The sequence below is a fragment of the Aethalodelphis obliquidens genome, unplaced genomic scaffold (genome assembly GCF_003676395.1).
Source record: "Aethalodelphis obliquidens isolate GAN/ISIS:26980383/991018 unplaced genomic scaffold, ASM367639v1 scaffold3, whole genome shotgun sequence".
NCBI lineage: Eukaryota > Metazoa > Chordata > Mammalia > Artiodactyla > Delphinidae > Aethalodelphis > Aethalodelphis obliquidens.
Genome location: NW_020837947.1, coordinates 19789090 through 19804660, shown reverse-complemented (window position 1 = coordinate 19804660; position 15571 = coordinate 19789090). Strand labels below are relative to the sequence as shown.

The 15571-nt window shown below is 38.1% G+C and overlaps 1 long non-coding RNA gene across 1 annotated transcript in view; it reads left to right on the top strand.

Annotated features, from left to right (window-relative positions):
* The first annotated feature begins 10479 nt into the window (after positions 1-10479).
* The window catches only part of LOC113608210 (uncharacterized), a 152959-nt gene continuing 147867 nt past the window's right edge, over positions 10480-15571 (top strand). Inside the window, exon 1 of the long non-coding RNA XR_003428259.1 lies at positions 10480-10576. This is a non-coding gene — a long non-coding RNA (uncharacterized LOC113608210). The remainder of the gene's footprint in view (positions 10577-15571) is intronic.

The window sequence follows — 15571 nt, the reverse complement described above, 5'->3', positions numbered from 1 at the left end:
GTGAGCGTGTTCTGAAGCTCAAGGTCTAGTGGAAGTTGAGTTGTCTGCCATCTTGGACCCATTTGGTTCTACTCAGTTTATGTCATGTCCTCAGGCTATGTCATTCTTTCAAAAGTTGTGTCCTGGGGCTTCCCTGGTGGCGCAGTGGTTGGGAGTCTGCCTGCCGATGCAGGGGACGCGGGTTCGTGCCCCAGTCTGGGAAGATCCCACATACCGTGGAGCGGCTGGGCCCGTGAGCCGTGGCCGCTGGGCCTGCGCGTCTGGAGCCTGTGCTCCGCAGCGGGAGAGGCCACAGCAGTGAGAGGCCCGCGTACCGCAAAAAAAAAAAAAAAGTTGTGTCCTGCCCCCTTCCCTCCTGTTTCAGTAGTTCAGTGCAGTCTTTCATCTTGACAGGTATGGCCATCAATTGCATGGCTCAGGTGGGGTTGAGAGCTTAAGAATAATTGGAGCTAAAAACATCAAGAACCTGAGAAGTGTCAAAAGTGGATGTTGAAATCACAATAAATTATGTCAGGGCGTATGGTGGACAGTTAGACAGCAAAGCAGTTGCTGAAGCCATTGGTGAGTAAGGGAGAATGATTAGGGGACCATATTTGAAGCAAATGGGAATAATCAAGGATTTTGAAGTCAGTTGACATGCAGTTCAAGGAAGCAGGTGGAGTTTTGTATTTTGTTTTTTGTTTCCAAGAAGAAAAAAGAAATTGTTGCCTGAAAACATCCAGACAACAAACATTTATTGTTTGTTCTTGGTCGAATGCTTCCATGAACTAAACATTGTAAATGAAATGCATCTCAGGGTACTCCACTTCGCTGTAGAGTAGAAACTAACACAACATTGTAAAACAACTATACCTCAATTAAAAAATAAATAAATGAAATGCATCTCTCTGGGTCCATTTAGAACTTTTACACTGTCTCCTTGTTGATTACATTTTCTTTAGGGTCACAATTCTTTTAACTGTGTCATACAAAGGAGTGCTCTTCTTGTGACCCAAATAGCTCCTGAAAAGTAGTTAAGAGCTCCCTGTTCTTCATAAAATTCAAACTGAAATTCAAAATAAGGCATATATGGCATAGTCTAGCTGCATATCTTTCTGTTATTTGTAAAGTGTGTGACTTTGACCTGCTTCGTAAGAATGAATAAGCCATTGCAAATGCAAAACGTTGAAGTAGGGAGAAATAATATTTTCTTTGGGCTGAAGCTGCATTACTTCTTTAAGTAGTTGGGACACTAACAATCTCCTTAAAGAAGCTCTGTTTTATAGTCACAAGTCACGGGACAACAGTTGGGTCATGCAACATTCACTGAGAGTCTTGGAAGGAGCCAGTGTGTCATACCACCCGTGGGGGGCAGTAAACACAGACTGATTAATATTGGGCCTAGGCAAGGAGAAAACTGGACAGGTTAGTTGTCAAAGTTTAATATCTGCTAAGAGCTTGAGAGCAAAACATTAAGAAAGCATCAGATTTATTATGGTCAAGAGGAAGAATGTTGTTTATGAAAAAAATTGAAAACAGATGAAATGACTGGACATCTTTTAAGGAAAATGAGAAATTAGCACACTTAAAAGAAACAAAAAACTTGCATAAACTAATAACCATTAGAGAAATAAAATTCTAATAAAAATTCTTTTCTTACCTATTCAACCAAAAAATACACGAGGCCAAGTTTATAGGCAAAGTTTTGCAAATTTTCTAAGAGTAGTTAAGCAATATCTTATAAAAAATATATCTGAAAATATAAAAAGAGCTAAAGCTATCTGACTCACTTTTATTACCTTGATATAAAAACTGGAAAAAGACAGTACAAGAAAATAAAATCGTAGGCCAGGAAATTGAATCTAACAGCATATTACAAATAACCATAATAACCAAGTTGGTCTATTGCAGGATGAAATGACAGTTCAACATTAGAATATCTACCAATATAAAGCTCCACATTACTTGGAGATTAATAAAGAAGAACCATATGCAGAAAAAAATCATTTGATAAAATTCAACATCAACTAATGATAAATCTTAACAATAAAAACTCTTAGCAAACTAAGAGCAGAAGGGACTTTTCTTAACTCAGTAAAGGATATATCAGAAGTAGACATGATGTTTAATGATCAGCTGTTAGAATGTTTTCCCGTTAAATTCATGAATAAAACAGGATGCCTGCTCTTCCTACTATTGATTACCATCAAAGTGTAGGTCCTGGTCCTTCTAATAAGAAAAAGAAATGAAAGGTATAAAGATCAGAAAGGAAAAGGTAGAACTGTCATTGCTTGAGAATATTATCATCTTTTAAACAGATTGAGAGGCTAAATGGGCAAACTCTTTAGGCTAAAAGAGAGCTCAACATTATACAAAATTCAATAACGTTTCACTACACCATTAATAAGTGAAAAATGTATGAGGAAAAGTAACACTGTTTTAAAACTATAAAAAATATGTAAGTCCTTTTCAGGAGCTAAAGTGTTGGCTAGGCTGAGCATTTAAAAAGATGAACTTCACCATAAGAGGAAAGTGGAACCAGAAGAGAGTGGAGTCAAACACTGTAATGTTTTCAATTACTTATTTAGCTATTAGTCTATGTTCTAGACTCTTGCTTTTGAAGCAGTTTAGTCCTGTTAATTCTAATAATTCTCACCGGAAGATCCTTCTGATTGGAATGCCCTTCCTAGTCATCTGCTGGGTTACTCTGCCGAACACTGAGCTCCCTTCAGGTCTGTGTCTTATTCACCTCTGTATCTTTGGTGCCTAATGCAGTGTTTGCCGTGAAGGAGAGGGCACAGCACATCTTTCTGTGTTGAATGGCTGCCACTTGGAAGAGAAAGACTTGCCATGTATATGTTTCTATATAATTTTTTAATGTCCTTGGTCACTTGACACTAAAGATTGAAAGTGGTGTGTGTGTGTGGTGGAAACATATATGGAAGGTTGATATAATTATAATATTTATAGCACATAATAACATTGTATCTTAAAAATAAGATAATTTATAGCGCTCAAAAGAGACTACAGAAGCTTTAAGCCAAGCACACTGTGTTCATGTTTGTGATGAAATGCGCTTTTCTCAGGAAAAGGCTGAGTAGGGTGGTACTTCAAAATAACATCAGGCCCCCAAGCTACTGAAAATACATCCATTCAGGATTCTGTAGGCCCTCAACACTTTGGTCGTGAATTGCGTACTTATTCATTTGGAGCCTTCTGCTCTCAAGCTTTTGTTCTCAAGTAATCAAGCCAGCATTGAGTTTCCTACTCCTGCTTTCTTCCGTAAATTATCATTTTGGGAAGATTGCCTTTGACAGGCTGACTTAATCTCAGGGAGGGATACTGCGGGAGAGCTGGTTTTGCTGCACCACTTGCCCTATCCCTGCGGCACCTGTGGATTTGCTGGTGTCTTAATTGCATTGCCCATTTCCTTTAAGATTCCTTTTCAATCCTGAAAAGATAATAACAATAATACCTTATGTTTATGCATTGTTTTATATTTAATAATTTTCCAGGGTTTTTTCAAATTAAAAAAAATTTTTTTCCCTTCTGTCTTCAAATAAAATCTTACTTAGAAGCTTAAAATAAATAAACAGATTAAACGGCTCAGATGCTCTGGTTAACGCATGTGTGGTGGAGGGCGTGGGAGGGAAGGTGTGTCTCAGAGTAGGAAGATTTCTGCCCTCTAGGGCTGCAAGGGTCAAATTTCAGAACCAGTGGCGCATATTGTTACCTCAACGCTTCAAACCAGATTTTGCGCAGGCGTTTTTAATTCACATTTTCTGGGTAAATGAATTTAAGCAATTTGCCCAAGATCTTGCACCTAGCAATTAACAGAGCCAAGACTGGGGATATCTATTCAAAGGAACGCAGTAATCTTTTCACAAACGTGGTGGGCAATTAAAACCTGGCAAAAAATGAAACTTACATATGAAATGAGTTACACTGCATACATTTTAGTCAAAATGATCATACTCATAAATATTTTTCTTCAACTAAAAACTTGTCCAATTGGTTAAACAAATGATGGTGCAGCCTTTCAATGGACAGTTTTACAGTTGTTAAAAAGAATAAGACACTCTATATGTACTGATAAAAAATAACTTAATTGTTAAGTAAAAAAAAGCAAGACAGAACATCTGGTATATAGTTTTTAGTGTAAAAATGTATGTAAATATACTTGCATACATTTATATATATGTATATGTTTAGAGTACAGTGGAAGAATGCACTAGAAATTGTTGACACTAGTTCTTTCCAGTGAGAGACAGGGTGATTGGGGATTAGGAGTGAGAGAGAATTATTCTTCATCTTATATCCCCAGTACATTTGATTTGTGCCACCTGAATTTAACCACAATTAAAAAGTAATTGTTTTCTATAAAACCTTGGTCCATGACAGTATTTTCTACTAAGGTCCATTTTCTGACCCTCAACCATCTCAGGTTCCCCATGATATGTTCTCATGTCACTCTATATCTTTAATTTATTCATCAATTTTCAGTTATTCAACTGTTTTGTCATTAGTTGATTAATGTCAATCTTTCACAAGACTAAGCTTCAGAAAGTGAGGACCATTTCTGTTTTTGCTCTTTTAAACGATCGGGAAAATTGTCTAAGACTTAAACATGGGCAAAGAGGTTGCTGGATGTCCTTTTGTTGTCCAGATGGACCCTCCAAAGATTATCTGACTCTCTAAGGGTCTACATCTTCATCTTTCTATTGACTAAGTTGTTTTAGACCTCTGTACGTAGAAGTTACAGATGACTGATAGTTATGCAAATGATTCTCATCTATAGGAATGCAAAGAATTTGTCTGATAGCTTATGCCTTATTGAAATGATAATACCTCAGACATTACGTTTTATTGCCATGTAGGATATTAACCAGTTTTACATCTATTAGTCAATTAATTTCAGCATTCTTGATTCTTATTGTATACATACAATGAATAATAATATACCTAATGAGTATATATTTATATTCATTCTTCAAATTCTTCTTTGAACCATTTTTAACATTTTACTACTTCCTATTAATTCAGAAACTGTGAAGTATCTGAGATATTCCTTTGCTTGCAGAAACACCAGACTCTGAATAGGATGTTACACCTTTATTATTCACGGCAATAACAGTGTAGCACTGGTTCCTCAAGCCCAACACCTTACTTACTAGGTGATGTGATGAGAGCCAGATGGTTACACCTGTGCATATAGGAGGCTGTACCGCAGGAGAGAAACCCCAAATTATGAATCTCAGAACTGACATAGGAGCTGGAACACCCACCCCTCCCCCTTTCAGGGAAAGAGAGATTATTTTTTACTCAGAATGTAAACAAATCCTCTCTGGAAGGAGGGGAAGATCTCTACCCTGGAAAGTACACATTTGGTTCTGGGAGAGAGAGGAATGATATTATTAATCATTGAACGGGAGCAGATGCCTCTGCCATGAAGGAGGCAAGCAGCTTCATGTGGAATACCCTTAAATGTGAAGAGCAGATGGTCCTGGGGGGGAAGGAGACATTGCCTATCATCCTAGCGAGTCAGTTTCGGTGCTCCAGCGGCACACCCTGTGTAGGAATACAGAGTAATAGAGGAAGGATTGCCTTCCAACAGTTCCTTCATTAATGAGTTGAGTAAAATCTTTGACATGCATTCATTTTATAATTATACAAAGTAAGAACTTTAGCTTTTTGAAAATTATACTTTAGGAATCCCAGTGTCATTCATAGTACCCACTACATAAAAGATATTCAATAAATATTTATTGAATAAATAAATAATAAATTAATAAAAGGTAAGAATTTAATTTCTATTTTCAAAAAATGATTATGGAATTTTAATGATTTAAATAAAATTATAGAAAATGCCTATCTCTTCCTTCCCTTTTCCATTTTTTACTGGTAGGACTTGTAAAGTAAGCATTATTAATTGAGCTACTTTATTCTAAAAATAAACCTATCCTACTTTGCACTTTAGGGCCTGTGTTCCTTTATTTCTTCTCAAGAGATTAGCCATACACATCCTGTACCAGCTTGCAGTAAAGGAGGGCTTGATGATCATGTGTGATGCTTTGAGAAGGAAAAAGACTCTAAATAGGCAAGTTCCAAATTCCCTTGATTACAGTTTATATTGATTAGGACTCTTTGCTTGCAAATAACAGAAAATCAATCCAGACTACTCTAAGCAAAAAAGAAAATTTGTTGGAGGGATAATGGACTATGTCATTGAATTTGAGGGCAATGAAGCAGCTGAACCTTAGGAACAATAGATTGCCATGCTGCAGGGAACCCAGAAAGCCCTCTCTCCATCTCTCCTTTCTGCCTCTCTCTCTGTGTACATCTGTTTCATTACTGTCTCTCACTGTTTTCTTATTAGCTGCATGGCCTGGTAGAAAATGGCTGGTACCGCCTGCTCCCAAGTAACAGTTACTTATTGCAGACTGATAACCCAGTAGAAAACAGATCTCTTGCTCGCTCTGGCTAAGGAATTGCTTTCCAATTCCCAGGGAAGAGACTGATTGCCCAGCTGTGTCAGGTACCCAATCAATGAGACCAGAGGCTATGGCTGTGGGGTGACATGCTGTAGGAACGTGTCAGCTTCTGGAATAACCTTGTGGCTAGTGAAGAAGGAAAAACTCTACTAGAAAAGTAGAGTTAGTGAGGTAATTCAGTAAGTACTCACTAGAGTAACTTTTCAAAACGATTTGTGAATAAAGGAAAGCATCAACCCAGCAAACTGGGAAAGCATAAAAGAGGGCAGAGGCACAGTCTGGTAATTAAGAAACAGAATGGAGAATGTGAAATTGTGGAAAACCAGAATAAATGAGACTCAGAGGGAGAAGGGAGAAGGTGGAAATTTTCCAGTAGGATGATAATGGTGCTTGCATTTTCCTAGAGGGGTTTGGAAGTCTAATGAACAAAGTTATAAAAGTGTTTTGTCATCTATTCTGTTAAACTTTCTGCAGTGACAGAAACGTTCTATATCTGCACAGTCCAATTTGGTAGTCCATCAGCCACATATGCTATGGAAAGCTTGGAATGTAGCTAATGTGACTGAGCAACTGAATTTAAAATTTTATGTTTTAATTAATTTAAATTTAAATAGCCACATGTGGCTAGTGGCTGCCATATTGCATAGTGCAGCCTCATACTGAGAGACTGAATATACAAACAGACAATGGCCATACCACACACACAAAAACAGAACTCTTAACCCACAACCTGCAGTAAGCTGCCCGGGAAACCAACCCAGGAGGCCAGCCTACTATACCTCAGATTTGTAGGAAGCCAGACTACTATGTCTGGTAGCAACTAGGAAGCCAAACAATCACCCCTAACATTCAGCCTCAAATGGCCAGGACTTGATTAATAACTGACAGCTTCGCTAACCTTTGTCCCTGTCTCCAACTAAGGACCAACCGGAGAAAGCCAAACATATATTCCTAGCTAATCACGTAGGATGCCCGGCTTCTGGTTAGCCTCCTACAGCTTCTTTGTGCCAACAGCCTACAATCAGGGCATACTCGAAGCCTTCCCTTTCTTCCACTATAAAGCTTTCCCACTCCGCTGCCTGCATTTGAGTCTCTGCCAAAATGTAAGTGATGGTGGCTGACTCCTGTGCTATAGAAACTCTGAATATAGGCTTTCCTTGTTCTCATTTGGTGGTCTTTATTTCTCCATAGCATTTATTTATGTGTCTCAATTTATTCCTGTATGAACATCAAGAAAAGCTAAAGGGTTGGAGACGACCATGCCTTAATTGGCTTGGCCTGTGTTCCTTAGTGCTGTACTTGCATGGTATTTTAATGGGAGATCACTGTTTCCTAGGGATTTATATTTTACAAAATAATTGACAAAAGCCCCAATCATCCTTAGCATATGGGGACATGCATTCAATTGTCCGCTTATATTTATTACCTGTGCCCATTTATAAGTGAATAGATTAGGGTTGCCAGAGTTAGCAAACAAAAACATAGGACAGCCAGTTAAATTTGAATTTCGGATAAACAACAAATTAATTTTTTTTCTAATACATTTATTTATTGATTGATTTTTGGCTGCATTGGGTCTTCGTTGCTGCACGTGGGCTTTCTCTAGTTGCGGCAAGCAGGGGCTACTGTTCGTTGTGGTGCGCAGGCTTCTCATTGCGGTGGCTTCTCTTGTGGTGGAGCACGGGCTCTGGGCACGCGGGCTCAGTAGTTGTGGCATGCAGACTCAGTAGACGTGGCTCGCGAGCTCTAGAGCACAGGCTCAGTAGTTGTGGCGCACGGGCTTAGTTGCTCCGCGGCATGTGGGATCTTCCCGGACCAGGGCTTGAACCCATGTGCCCTGCATTAGCAGGCAGATTCTTAACCACTGTGCCACCAGGGAAGTCCAACAAATTAATTTTTTGTGTAAGTATATCCCATACAATATTGGTTTTCATATGCTAAAATGTGATTCATTGTTTACCTGAAATTCAAAATCAAGTTGGCATCCTGAATTTTATCCAGCAGTCCTCGTATATATGCTTCTCCCAATACGTAAATATGTTTCTTACACAGCCTCACTCTGGCCAGGTTTTATATAGGGCTCAAACTTCAGGAGAAAGAGCACCAGAAATATTTCTAGATATTCTATTTTGTCACGTTCCTCTTTCCTTGGATGGAAGGAAGGAGTTAGAATAAAGATAATAGAGGAAAGCAGAGCAGAACAATGGTGATGATTGTATTTTCTCAGGTGGGGCAGGGGTACTAGAATGGATAGAATCCCCAGGAGACCAGCCTTGTGGAACCCATGGCGTCTGTGCCCTGGTGATTCAGTGCTGTGCAGGATCAAAGGGAGAGTCTCTAGCCTCTATGATCTTTCCAGGGGACCAGAAATGCAGTTCATCTCACTGAATATGAAGAGGCTTCTGTATCTGCCTTGTCTTCTTAATCCTGACTCTGCCAACCTACAGAGCTCACTCATTTATTAACAACTTTAATGAGAACCTACTATGTGCCAGGCAGTGTCCTAGTTTCCAGGAATTTTGCCAAGGATAAGGCAAAAAATATCCCTGCCATTATGGATCTTATGTTCTATTCCAGGAAAAAGGTAATAAATCAGCAACAAATAAATGATTGTATATGTACCTGTTAGTAATAAATGATATGAATACAAATGAAACAGGATAAGGAGAAGGAAGGTGGGCAGAGTCAAGTGCCAGCTCCTCTCCCGAATCATCAAAATAACCTGCTGATAAAGCAAAGATGAGTCAGTTACTACTGTGATTTCAGTGCTGAAAGGAAGAGCACTGCCACGACAGTCTTAGATGTACCTTGGATAGGGAGGGAAAAGGTGGGATATTGATGAGTTTTGGGAAGTCTAGTTTAAGGCAGGCTTTTCATTGTTGGTCCAGATTGGGATTGTTGAACACACCAGAGGCTTGGATTTGGAATTTAAGAGGAAACTGTTTGATGAGCCCAGCTAATTTACTTGAATGAAGTCTAGTGTTGTTTGGATAAATGAATATTGAGAAGTTCCTGAAATAAGCAATAATATTGTCTGCAAATCAGTTTTCCTGGGCAGGAGTTTCCTAGGATGGTGGAGTCCTGTTACTGCAAACAGTGAGCTATATGGTTTTAACAGTTTGGTCAGGGAAGGCCTCCCTAGTTGATGACTGTTGAGTAAGACCTGACTGATATGAAGGGCGAGTCACTGGCAGTTCTGGAAAAGAGCATTCCAGGTAGGAGGAAGAGAAAGGGCCAAGCCCCTGGGATGGGAATAATTTTGAGTGTTCAAGGGCCAGCAAGAGAACCAGGGTGGCTGGGGAGCCTAGTGAACAAGGGGGAAGTAACTTTGGAGATATAGTCAGGAGCCAGGTTGTTGAGGACCTTCCTAACACTAAGGAAGGGGTTGGATTGAATTCTAAGTGATATGGGAAGCAGTAATGATTTTCGAAAGAGGAATAATCTGATTTATAGGGTTAAAGGACAGCTTTGCAGGGAGACTAGTTAGGAAGCTATTGCAGTGGTCCAGGTGAGAGATCGAGGGGCTTGGTCTTCAGTAGTAGCTGTGGAGGTGTTGAGATATCACAGATGTAGAGGTATGTTTTAAAGGTAGATTGACGCAAGAGGGAGGGCATATGGGGATATATGTATACGTATAGCTGATTCACTTTGTTATATGCAGAAACTAACACAACAATGTAAAGCAATTATACTCCAATAAAGATGTTAAAAAAAAAAGGTACATTGATTGGATGTGGGATATGAGAGAAAAAGAGGGATCAAGAATAACTCCTAGTATTTTTGACTTGAACAGTAGATGAAATGTTGTATGCTGTTGCTATAGTCTGAATTGTGTTCCCCCAAAATTCATATGTTGAAGTCCTTACTCCCAATGTGACTGTATTTGGAGACAGTGCCTTTGGGGTGGTAATTAAAGTTAAATGAGGCCATAAAAGCAGGGACCTAATCTGATAGGACTGGTGTTCACCCGAGATCTCTTTCTGCACCCACAGGGGAAAGGCCATGTGAAGACACAGCAAGGAGGCCACCGTTTGCGAGCTGAGAAGAGAACTCTCACCAAAACCAACCCTGCTGGCACCTTGATCATGACTCTGGCCTCCGGAACTGTAAGCATATAAATCTCTGTTGTTTAAGCCTCTCAGTCTGGTATACTGTTATGGCAGCCTGAACAGGCTAATACACCATATAATGGTATATAGAAAACTGTGGAAGGAGTAGATTTGATGGGGTGGAAGGGTGGGCTGAAAATCAAGAGTTCTCTTCATGGAGATGTGGAGGCGGTGGTTGGTATATAGTAAAGGATGTTGAGATACAAATGTGGGAGTCAGTAATGTGTGGCTCAGAGATTTTGATTTCCCTTTTCTTCCCTAAACATCTGACCACCGTCACCACCAGCCTCCCTTCCCGCCTTCTTCGGTACCTCCTGCTTTTATGCCATTTCTCATCTTCCTACTGAAAACTACTTTCTGAAAAGGATTAGCTGTGGTATAAAAATCTCTGGGCATGGTGTTAAATACACTGCATTCATATGTCATCTCTAACACTTACCATCTCTAGCCAGGGAGGCTTGGCAACCAATTCACTTAACCTCCCTTGGCATCAAGTCCTCCCCTGAATTAAGAGTAAGGATATTTGTCTTAGAGGATTGCTGTGAAGTGACAATGATGCAGGATAAAAATAAATGTGAAAGCATTTTATAAAGTTAAAATTTCAATTAAAGTATATGGGTTCATGGGTATTATTCAGTTACGTTGTAGTGTGGCAAGTTAATTTCCTATGGGTGATTACATATAACCTGTAGAAAAGAAAAATTTGACCCATGAAAAACATGTCTGGAATTAATGATGCAAGAGGACTTGTGTCCACTCTTCTTCCCCAAATCTCATCAGATAAATGAGTAACTGATCTACCTACAAATGAAACCAGTTTCATCCTCAGTTCTCTGTGGAATGGATCTATTTCTGTTTACAAAGCAGACTGCCTTGTTCTAGAAGGTATAATACAGACTATATCATACAGTTATAAAATCATAGGATGTTAAAGTAAGAGTCCTTAGATATATTTCCAAGGATGGCAGAATTGCAACTTAAATCACTACTCTTCTATCCTTTGACCGTGGAAAACATTTCTTATCCATCATAGTGTACTTTTCCCCTAGGCCTTTGTAGAGCTCAAAAATCCTTTTCTTTATGGTAATCATATAACAACTACCACTCAGTTTTAGTGGACAAATTTTATTCCCTATCTGTGATTTTAGTTAAATCCTCTCATTATACAGATGGAGAAACTGAGACCTGAAAATTAGTCTAACAGTGTGCTTAATGTTTTTAGTAGATGCCAAAACTATCTAAGCAGAGCGCTGTATTCCTATATGTGTAAAATAAGTGTGCTTATTATGAATGTGCGTGCCATATCCTCAACATCTGCCTACTCCCCCGATATAGATGACTGTTCATTTGAAGTCTTCTTTTCTGATTGAAGATATCCCTAGGGAAGCTGGAGATGTCATTCATTCAACAAATCTTTCTGGACCAACATTAGCAGTATTGAAGTACTGCTTTCTAAGAGATAGGACTCTTGCCTTTTGCCTACTTAATTGAGTAAAATAAAAGTAAGACAGGAATTATTAGATCCTTGTAATCCATTGTTAACTTACTGCATTACAACTGAGCTCTTCCATTCTTAAATCTCTTTTAACTTCTGAAAAAGGCAGGCAGAGAGGTTTCTTCTCCTTTGATCTTCTTAAGGGCAGTGATACATTAAGGGATGCTATCATGTCTCAGGCTGCCAAAATTTAACACTAAAAACACTGTGTGCTCTCTGAACATAATACCCTTCCTACAGTATCTTCCCTTGACAGGCATAATTACTTGAACCATCCACAGGGACCTCTTGATGAGACTTTCTGTGTTTGTGGACCGTTTTATTTCATTTAATTAGTTGTCTGCATGAGCAGTACATGAAGAGAGTTGCCTCCTTCCACAAAAAAGGGAATGTCATCCATTTCTAAAGATGGACTAAACTGAAGGTTCCTAAATTAGAAAAATAATCACTTTTGGGGTTTTGAGTAAGCCCTCAACACACAAGCCCCCATGTTACAGTATTTTTTTGTGCCATCTAACTTCACCTATGAATTTGCAAATCTTTCATCAGATTATTCTTGACACAGGATGTTAAGATGGGACTCTTCCTATCTCAACTTTAGTTGAGGCCATATACAGTAGAGGCTTCCTTCTAAAGTGAATTCTAAGTCAAGTCACCATAGTTTAATTCACACATAAACCACATTAAAGGTCTAAAAAGTATTCAGTTGTTGGGCCTAAAGAGAATTAGGAGAGGATTTCTTTGGAGAAAGCTACCCTATTGAGTCCACCCCATCAAAAGAGAGAAGTGTGTATTTACAGGAGGAAAGTGCTTCCTAATTCCAAGTCTAATAAGAGGAACTCCAATGAGACCACATTAAGAGCTTGCTATGGAATCTCTACAGATATAGAACACAGATTAGTGAGGCTTGATTCATGCTTGAGAAAGCTAAAGCATCTTGGGGCATGGAAGTGGGCTGTATCTGGAAAAGTACTGCCTCCCTTCCAGCTGCAGATCACAGGGCATAAACTGTAGGGAACAAATGTCATAACCAAACAGGTAATGTCAGCTTGATGTAATTTTAAGAGACCAGCCTAGAGTGACTTCCATTAGGGTAGTATGAAGAAGTTGGTGAATCTTCTGACAAACTGGCAAAGTTTTAAAATGAAAAAATATTTCAGGACTCTGGACCACAGAATCCATATTGTGTAGACCACAATTTGAGAAGCATATATTCTTTTTTTTTTTTTTTTGGGAATTCCAAGCTTAGAATTTTTAATGTCCAAGCAAAACATGTTTCCTCATTAATAAAGACACATTTTCGTTGAAGCTTCATCACCTTTTGTGTCGAATGGCACTGTGTTATCATCTCATTAATCTTCAGTGTTCTTGAGAGGCAAGAGTATAGAATTATCCATCCCATTATATTGCCTTTACTTATCATAATTGATTCAATATCATGTTATAAAGCATAAGTTCTTTACCTTTTATTCTTCTTATTGTTAGCCATAGACTAGCAGTTTTTGATTCTGAATTATAATATTTTGTTATTTATATATATTTTATAAATAAAATATTTATAAATAAATAAATATAATATTTATAAATAATATAATATTTATATATATTATAAATAAAAATAATTTATTTATTATTTATTTATTTACTTTATGTTATTTTAAAAATTGAGATACAACTGACATATAATATTACTTTCAGGTGTACAAAATAATAATCTGATATATGCATATATTTGTGAATTGGTAATCACAATAAGTCTAGCTAACATCCATTGCCGTAAATGCTATAATATTTTTTTCTTTTCTTTTTTTTTTTTAACATCTTTATTGGGGTATAATTGCTTTACAATGGTGTGTTAGTTTCTGCTTTATAACAAAGTGAATCAGTTATACATATACATATGTTCCCATATCTCTTCCCTCTTGCGTCTCCCTCCCTCCCACCCTCCCTATCCCACTCCTCCAGACGGTCACAAAGCACTGAGCTGATATCCCTGTGCTATGCGGCTGCTTCCCACTAGCTATCTACCTTACGTTTGGAGAAGCATATATTCTTTAAAAAACTGGAGTGCTTTGGGTAAGAACAGCAGGAGTCTAACACCTTTTTGCTTAGACTGCTCTCAGCCTCTCTCCCACCCCAGCATAACTGGAAAGAAGTATAGTTTTACCAGCTTAGAGCTGGCTGCAAAATTTAGTAGCATTATTGTCAGAGTGGGCAGAATCAATTTGGGGAAGGAGGCAAAAATCTATAATCCTGTCAAATAAAAGTGAAGAACTTGGTAGGAAATAAATGGGGAAAACTTGTAGTTTTGCGTGCCCAAGTTTGTGGTCCTGGTTAGGGTGAGCAGTGGACTAGCAAGAAATTTAATGAGGAGGTGGTCCTGGAAAAGAGAGAACTCTAAAAAGGCTGAGTAGATAAGCTCTCCATAACCCTTGGCCTACTGGGAAACTACATTTATCCCAGTTTTTTTTGCAGCATAAATTATAAGTCAAGGGAGACTTGAGAATTTGCTGCAACTTGGAATGTACTTCCTGGTAAGTACAGATCAATAGGCAGAAGGTCTCAACACAAATTATTGACTGACCACAAAGCTATGTAGCCACAAGGATGACCCCTAAAAAGACAGACTATAATATAATAATAAGAATAAGAAAACTGAACAGAGACGTCTGTTCTGTTCAGTGCACATTGTGGGCAGATAAGCATTGCAGTTTATGTCCAGGCAAATGAAAGCAACTCTCAGAAAAATAAAACAGAATTCATAGTTGCTATAATAAGTTATCTAAAATGTCAGTTTTTCAACTAAAAATTATGAGACATGCACAGAAATAGGAAAGTATGACACTATACTCAAGGGAGAAACCAATTAACAGAAACTGACTCTGAGTAGGTTCAAGTGTAGGCTTTAGTAGACTAAGACTTAAAGTAGCTGTTATAAATGTGTTCAAAAAAGTAAAGAAAAATATTATGACAATGACTCAACAAATAGGGAAACTTAAGAGAGAATAGACTCTAAGAAAGAACCAAATAAAATTCTTGAATTAAAAATTCCAAAACTGTAATGAGAAATTCTATAGATGGGCTCAAAACAGATTTGAGATGGCAAAAGAAATAATCAGTGAACTTGAAGTTAGAGAAGTCTTAAGAACATAGAGAAAAAAGATAGAAGAAAAATAAGCAGAGTCTCAGAGTCCTGTGGGATAACATCAATGTAACAATGTACATGTAATGGAACTCCCAGAAGGAGAGGAAAGAGGAAAAAGGGCAGAAAAAATGCTTAAGAAAATAATGGCTGAAAAATTCCCAAATTTGATGAAAACATTAATTTACAAATCTAAGAAGCTCAATAGACACCAATTATGATAAAAATAAAAGACACCCTTCTAGGCCATCATAGTGAAACTGATGAAATCCAAAAACAAAGAGAAAATATTGAAGGCAGCAGGAAAAAAGTGACTGATTTACAATAGGGTAATGTCAGTACAATGAATGGTTGA